The following is a 7,500-nucleotide window of genomic DNA, read 5'->3' as shown; positions in this document are numbered from 1 at the left end:
GCAGTCGCATTAGGGAAGGCAGGAACTGATCTGCATGGGCAAGCTGGGAACACAGGGCTCCAGAGGCAGCAGCATCCTGACAGTGGGGAAGATTAGTCTTAATAATCCTCCTTCTGTCTCTGCAGGAACCAAATGGGGTTCCGGCCGGCCATGCAGTCGTGTACGCTGCAGTACAGCAGCCAGGCACATTCTACACAGTGCCGTTCTCTCCATGCACTCCTGTACGCTGCAGTGCAGCAGCGAGGCACATTCTACACAGTGCTGTTCTCTCAATGCACTCCTGTATGCTGCAGTGCAGCAGCGAGGCACATTCTACACAGTGCTGTTCAATGCACTCCTGTATGCTGCATGCAGGCACATTCTCAGTGTACGCTGTACAGCAGCACATTCTACACAGTGCTGTTCACTCCATGCAGTCCTGTATGCTGCAGTGCAGCAGCGAGGCACATTCTACACAGTTCTCTCAATGCAGTCCGCTGCAGTGCAGCAGCGAGGCACATTCTACACATGCATGCAGTCCTGTATGCTGCAGTACAGCAGCGAGGCACATTCTACACAGTGCTGTTCTCTCAATGCAGTCCTGTATGCTGCAGTGCAGCAGCGAGGCACATTCTACACAGTGCTGTTCTCTCCATGCAGTCCTGTATGCTGCAGTGCAGCAGCGAGGCACATTCTACACAGTGCCGTTCTCTCCATGCAGTCCTGTATGCTGCAGTACAGCAGCGAGGCACATTCTACACAGTGCTGTTCTCTCAATGCAGTCGTGTACGCTGCAGTGCAGCAGCGAGGCACATTCTACACAGTGCCGTTCTCTCCATGCAGTCCTGTATGCTGCAGTACAGCAGCGAGGCACATTCTACACAGTGCTGTTCTCTCAATGCAGTCCTGTATGCTGCAGTACAGCAGCGAGGCACATTCTACACAGTGCTGTTCTCTCAATGCAGTCCTGTATGCTGCAGTGCAGCAGCGAGGCACATTCTACACAGTGCCGTTCTCTCCATGCAGTCCTGTATGCTGCAGTACAGCAGCCAGGCACATTCTACAAGGTGCCATTGAAAGGCTGTTGCTCTGCTTTGTAAGAATGGAGTTCTCTGGAGCTGTTGATATGGAGTCTGTCACAGTGCCAGCAGCTGATCTAATTGACAGGTTATGGAAAGCAGCATCCCTCTCAACAGCACGGAAGCTGTCCAGAGGAGGCAGGGTGCTGATTTGTTTGAGTGATTTGTCAGCGTGATGCCTGGCTCTCTACAATGACGCGTGAACCCAAGCACTAGTGATCGTTTCCACAGCAACAGCTCACACCTGCTAAGAAACCCATTTTCACCTGAGAGCGATGGACAACGGTTCAGCCCCTCCAAGCAGCAAGATTCAGGGCTCGGAGGTTAGCAGTCTGGAGGACAGGAGAGTGCTTTTTAATGAGCCGTGTGTCTGGAATAACAGGCCGTGCAATTATACAGAAGAAAAGTACAAGCACAAAAGCATTAAGAAAACTGGGCAGCTTTCCAGAACGGTTGAACAGAACTCCCTGTGAGAAATGCGACACACCTCCACCTGCCACAGCGACCCACTGCCCTTGTTTAATCCACGAGCAGAAATGCACCTCTGCAACTATGGAGCCATGAAATTTAAAAACATTGCATCGGTTTCAAAGGCATCAGTGCAGTCATCTATCAGGGCACAATTCTGTCTCAAACATAAAGCTAAAGATGCTGCAGTCAGCTCCTCAATCCTGAAGCTTTCTGCTCTTTGTCAGCAGTTTAACAAAAAAGCATTAGTGTGTACCATTCCATGAGTTTCCAATGTACACTGTAACTGCATTCGCAACACTTTGTTCCCGTCTGTGCAATTAAAAGATACATGACCTGGGGAAGATGAGCCAGGTTTGAGGGAAGCCGACCCTTCAAGGGATTAAGGGTGTACCCACACAGACCCATCCCATGAAGAAGTAATATCTCTCAGTGCTGTGCTGCTCCACCCGGAACTCGTTGAATGTTGATGTGGGGAGAGTCAGTGCAGTGCAGCATGCCTGTGAGCTACTCAACACTCACACCGCGAGGGAACGCATCTCAACAGGATTACTCCATGCCTGTGATCTACTGGAGGTGCACCAGATAACTACGAGTTATCATTAAGCAAAAATGCATTTACACCAAAAAATTTTAAAATGCAATAAAATCAAACAGTGTAAATAACAAGCAGAGGACTGACAGAGAACAGCAGGAGCAACAGTCCCACTAATCAGGATCCAGCAGCAATAGGAACCCAGTTCTTGAACTGAGAAGTGCAAGGTGTCCTCCAAACTTCCTGTAGTGCAGGAAACATCCTTTAAATAACTTGAATAGCTGCCCTGATTAGCGCTTAATGCTAGTTAACACCATTGCTCTTACATCACTATGAGTGGAGTGCTTAACATTGCGCTAGAGCAATGCTGTGTTTATATAGCAAGCGCCGGGGTATCTACCATCAAATCACTCTTTTATTCATTCAAACTCAGAACTGCTGGGATAATTGCAGTGTTCCCAGTAATTCCCACATCAGCTGTTAAAAACGTAATACTTTGTTTTCCAAACTCTGTACATAATAAACAGAATGTTCTTTATGAAAGTGCTGTGGTTAATTCACTCATGAAGTCTGCGTTATACACCCTACAGGTGCAGGTAGTATTCTCTACCCAATCCTCTGCCAGGGACATGCATCCCTCTGTGACCTCATTCACACAGCACGTAACAACAAGGCATCGGGCTGGCTTCTAAAGACTTGAACTTCAAAGGAGAAAGAACCCTACAGAATCGAGAGCAGCTATTTCTTTTGAGGCAGTTTGGGGTGTTTATCTCTATCAAGTGGAGAAATAGCCTTCAAAGCTCAGCCAGTCCCCTGCCACACGCATTCACAGCAAGAGCAGTCTTGCAGCAAGCCTGGTTACAAGTCTGTCAGAAAACAGCAACAGGGCGACTGCACTGAAGATCCAAACGCTCTGCTGTGGGAGCTGTATTTCCATCCCTAGAGTCTTAATTCAAAGGTTTAATGCTGAAAGTATCACACCCTCCCTTACAATTAGCTGCCCCCATAATCGGCTTAAACTCTGACTAGCAAAGTATCTGATCTTCAGACTTAACTACATCTGGCTCCATCAGAGTTAAAAACATTATAAACAAACACACAAACACACACTCGCTCACACACAAACACACACACAAACATAGACAAACACAGAGACACACACACACACAGACAAACACAGACACACAAACACAAACTCACTCACACAAACACACACACATACACACAAACACACACACATACACACACACATACGCAAGCCCTCAATCACACAGACAAACACACACACACTCACACAGAGGAAAACACAGACACACACACACACTCTCACACTCACACGCACTCACTCACACACACAAACACACACACACACACACAGACACACACACAGACACTCACACTTTACATTACCATCCATTGCCTCTCTGTCTGTGTGTTTGTGTGCGTGTCTGTCTGTGTGTTTGTGTGCGTGTCTGTCTGTGTGTTTGTGTGCGTGTCTGTCTGTGTGTTTGTGTGCGTGTCTGTCTGCCTCTCTGTCTGTGTGTCTGTCTGCCTCTCTGTCTGTGTGTTTGTGTGCGTGTCTGTCTGCCTCTCTGTCTGTGTGTCTGTGTGTGTGTTTGTCTGTCTGTCTGTGATGCGTGTCTGTCTGTCTGTGTGTTTGTGTCGTGTCTGTCGTGTGTGTTTGTGTGTGTGTCTGTCTGTGTGTTTGTCTGTGTGTCTGTCTGTGTGTCTGTCTGTGTGTGTGTGTGTGTGTCTGTGTGTGTGTGTCTGTGTGTGTGTTTGTGTGCGTGTGTCTGTGTGCCTGTGTGTGTCTGTCTGTGTGTCTGAGTGTCTGTCTGTGTGTGTGTGTGTCTGTCTGCCTCTCTGTCTGTGTGTGTGTGTGTCTGTCTGCCTCTCTGTCTGTGTGTTTGTGTGCGTGTCTGTCTGTGTGTTTGTGTGTGTGTGTTTGTCTGTCTGTGTGTCTGTGTGTGTGTCTGTCTGCCTCGTGTCTGTGTGTTTGTGTGCTGTCTGTGTGTCTGTCTGTGTGTCTGTGTGCGTGTGTCTGTGTGTGTTTGTGTGTCTGTCTGTGTGTTTGTGTGTGTGTGTGTCTGTCTGCCTGTGCGTGTCTGTGTCTGTGTGTTTGTGTGCGTGTCTGCCTGTGTGTTCTGTGTGTGTGTGCGTGTCTGTCTGTGTGTTTGTGTGCGTGTCTGTCTGTGTGTTTGTGTGCGTGTGTGTTTGTCTGTCTGTTTGTGTGCGTGTCTGTGTGTGTGTTTGTGTGCGTGTCTGTCTGTGTGTTTGTCTGTGTGTCTGTGTGCGTGTGTGTCTGCGTGTGTGTCTGTGTGTTTGTGTGCGTGTCTGTCTGTGTGTTTGTGTGCGTGTCTGTCTGTGTGTTTGTGTGTGTTTGTGTGTGTCTGTGTTTGTGTGCGTGTCTGTCTGTGTGTGTTGTGTGTCCTGGATTTGTGTCGTGACACACTGAACACACTCACCGACAGACACACTGCACTCTACAGACACACAAACACTGTCAACAAACACACACAGACAGACACACAACACACGCACAGACCAACAGACGGAGAGACAGACACACACACAAACACACCACAGACAGACACAAAACACACACGTGTGACAGACACACACACATCTGTCACACAGACATTTTGACACACAGACACACTGTCTGGACGGAACGACACAAACACATCACACACACAACACACCACACAGACAGACACACAAACACACGCACAGACAGACGGAGAGACACACTGCAACATCACACTCACAGACAGACACACACAACACTGTGTACCACACACAAACACACGCACAGACAGTGTGACACCACACACCCACAAACACACGCACATGTCTGGACTGTGTGTTTTGTGTGCAACACTGCACTGACAGACACACAAACACACGTCACAGACAGACACACAAACACACGCACAGACAGACGGTGCACACAGACACACAACAGACACACACAAACAACTGTGTGTGTTTGTGACAGACACACAAACACACGCACAGCTGCGTGTGTGTTTGTGTGTTTGTGTGCCTGTCTGCCTGTGTGTTTGTGTGCGTGTCTGTCTGTGTGTTTGTGTGTGTCTGTCTGTGTGTTTGTGTGCGTGTCTGTCTGTGTGTTTGTGTGCGTGTCTGTCTGCCTCTCTGTCTGTGTGTTTGTGTGCGTGTCTGTCTGTGTGTTTGTGTGCGTGTCTGTCTGTGTGTTTGTGTGCGTGTCTGTCTGTGTGTTTGTGTGCGTGTCTCTGTCTGTGTCTGTCTGTCTGTGTTTGTGTGCGTGTCTGTCTGTGTGTTTGTGTGCATGTCTGTGTGTGTGTGTGTGTGCGTGTCTGTGTGTTTGTGTGCGTGTCTGTCTGTGTGTTTGTGCCTGTCTGCCTGTGTGTCTGTCTGTCTGTGTGTTTGTGTGCGTGTCTGTCTGTGTGTTTGTGTGCGTGTCTGTCTGTGTGTTTGTGTGCGTGTCTGCCTGTGTGTTTGTGTGCGTGTCTGTCTGTGTGTTTGTGTGCGTGTCTGTCTGTGTGTTTGTGTGCGTGTCTGTCTGCCTCTCTGTCTGTGTGTTTGTGTGCGTGTCTGTCTGTGTGTTTGTGTGCGTGTCTGTCTGCCTCTCTGCCTGTGTGTTTGTGTGCGTGTCTGTCTGCCTCTCTGTCTGTCTGTGTCTCTTTCTGTCTGCCTGTGTGTCTCTCTTTCTGTCTGCCTGTGTGTCTCTCTTTCTGTCTGTCTGTCTGTGTCTCTTTCTGTCTGCCTGTGTGTCTCTCTTTCTGTCTGCCTGTGTGTCTCTCTTTCTGTCTGCCTGTGTGTCTCTCTTTCTGTCTGCCTGTCTGCTCACGGCCCTCTCTCTGTACCAGTGGTTGATGAGCAGTAATCAGTGGCTCTCATCTCCTAAATGGAGATGAAAACAAACCTGTTATTATCCCAGCACTCTGATGTGATCAAACTAAACAGAACTGTCTTTTCTACTTTAGTTTTACACAAAGCCAGGGAAAGGAAAGAGATGAGAAGCAATAAAGCTGTTTAATGGCCTCCAATCCAGGCTGAAACAGTAAGCAATGCAAAACACTCACACCACATCTATTTGTATTAGGATTAATCGCCCCTTGCAAAAACGCCCAGTGGATTTGAACGAATGGTAGATTAGAAGAGCAAGCGATAAAACAGAATGCGCTGCCGTAAACCTGAAGGCATCGATCCCAGATCAGGAAGACAACACAGGGTTCTGTGAGTGCTGGGGAGAGACTCGAGTATGTATTGATCTGATTAAGATGCTGTTTGTGATCTTGATGATCGTGGAAGATAAGGGGCAACGGCACAGGCCTGGCTGGGATCACAGGAGCCTACCCTCACACCTCTGAGCAAAAGAGAGCATAAACTCACCCCCCTGTGCTTTACAGATCTCTATGAGGGCACAAACTCACCCCCTGTGCTTTACAGATCTCTATGACAGCACAAACTCACCCCCTGTGCTTTACAGATCTCTATGAGGGCACAAACTCACCCCCCTGTGCTTTACAGATCTCTATGACAGCACAAACTCACCCCCTGTGCTTTACAGATCTCTATGACAGCACAAACTCACCCCCCTGTGCTTTACAGATCTCTATGACAGCACAAACTCACCCCCTGTGCTTTACAGATCTCTATGACAGCACAAACTCACCCCCTGTGCTTTACAGATCTCTATGACAGCACAAACTCACCCCCCTGTGCTTTACAGATCTCTATGACAGCACAAACTCACCCCCTGTGCTTTACAGATCTCTATGACAGCACAAACTCACCCCCCTGTGCTTTACAGATCTCTATGACAGCACAAACTCACCCCCCTGTGCTTTACAGATCTCTATGACAGCACAAACTCACCCCCCTGTGCTTTACAGATCTCTATGACGGCACAAACTCACCCCCTGTGCTTTACAGATCTCTATGACAGCACAAACTCACCCCCTGTGCTTTACAGATCTCTATGACAGCACAAACTCACCCCCCTGTGCTTTACAGATCTCTATGCAGAAAATAAAGCTCTGCTCTTATTCAAATAAGGGACGAGTTGGTTTCCATTACAGAGCTATAGTTTGGCTGGGCTATTATTAGGAACTATATAGTATTAACTCCTAAACGCGGCTCGTAAACTCCACTGAACACAGCAAACTAGTTTTGAGTACATATCTCAATTCATGAACTTATTCCCATATTTAAGAAACACAAGTTCATTAGTTATTGCAGGATTGTGTTTTTTTCTTTTACCTTCGTGTTGATAGAGATAAACAGCATCTTACAGTTCAGCCCCTCTAGAGAGAAAAGAAACCTTTTTAAAAAGCTGGAGTCGGTACTAATGAGTTATTCATTCAACCTGCTCCCCTTGTCTCTGCCAAGACCTGCCTACCTGCCTGCCACACTCTCTCCCTCTCCTCTCTCTCTCAGTCAATCCCTCTATCC

General features: G+C 48.0%; 1 protein-coding gene across 3 annotated transcripts in view; it reads right to left on the bottom strand.

The window, feature by feature from the left end:
- Nucleotides 1-7,500, bottom strand: part of LOC121296119 (endonuclease V-like) — a 21,982-nt gene that overhangs the window by 1,432 nt on the left and 13,050 nt on the right. The window contains exon 9 of one of the 3 annotated variants that reach the window (XR_005947018.1): nt 7,309-7,352. The exons of the other annotated variants lie outside the window; for them this stretch is intronic. The gene's annotated coding sequence lies outside the window, so the exon portion shown is untranslated. The remainder of the gene's footprint in view (nt 1-7,308; nt 7,353-7,500) is intronic. 3 annotated transcript variants of the gene reach the window in all.

This window comes from Polyodon spathula, chromosome 21 (assembly GCF_017654505.1).
Source record: "Polyodon spathula isolate WHYD16114869_AA chromosome 21, ASM1765450v1, whole genome shotgun sequence".
Lineage (NCBI taxonomy): Eukaryota > Metazoa > Chordata > Actinopteri > Acipenseriformes > Polyodontidae > Polyodon > Polyodon spathula.
This window is presented reverse-complemented; position numbering and strand designations above follow the sequence as displayed.